This window comes from Apaloderma vittatum, unplaced genomic scaffold, assembly GCF_000703405.1.
Source record: "Apaloderma vittatum isolate BGI_N311 unplaced genomic scaffold, ASM70340v1 scaffold27944, whole genome shotgun sequence".
In the NCBI taxonomy this organism is placed as follows: Eukaryota; Metazoa; Chordata; class Aves; order Trogoniformes; family Trogonidae; genus Apaloderma; species Apaloderma vittatum.
Window position 1 is genome coordinate 5,249 of NW_009714806.1, and position 359 is coordinate 5,607.

Here is a 359-nt window from a genome sequence, read left to right on the forward strand (position 1 = left end):
ACTGGTGCCAGAGGACTTAGATTGCCGGCAGGTCCACTCCAGGGTCTGGCCACCCTCTCCCATCGCTGCTTCCCATCCCTGTTCCCCTCCATGCTCCCCCAGGGAAAGCTGAACTCATTTCATCTAAAGTAACCCGTGATTATTTTGCTTTTCTGCATTGCTGTAGTGGAAAATTCTTTACTGCTGGGTTGCTGTTCTTTTATTCTTTTCAATTTTGCAAGTCTCTTGATTTCCATTTCATCGAAAAAGATAGGCACACATGCTTCCCATTGGCTCCAGCCGGATTAGCTCCGGGCTGGAGTGCCAGGAGCACTAAAGCTGCAGCTGGATGCTGCCGCCGGATCCGTCCCTTCCAGGTC

The 359-nt window shown here is 51.3% G+C and overlaps 1 protein-coding gene across 1 annotated transcript in view; it reads left to right on the forward strand.

The window, feature by feature from the left end:
* LOC104273546 (inhibitor of nuclear factor kappa-B kinase subunit epsilon-like) overlaps positions 1-359 on the forward strand; it is a 10,289-nt gene that overhangs the window by 4,833 nt on the left and 5,097 nt on the right. The gene's annotated exons all lie outside the window — the stretch shown is intronic.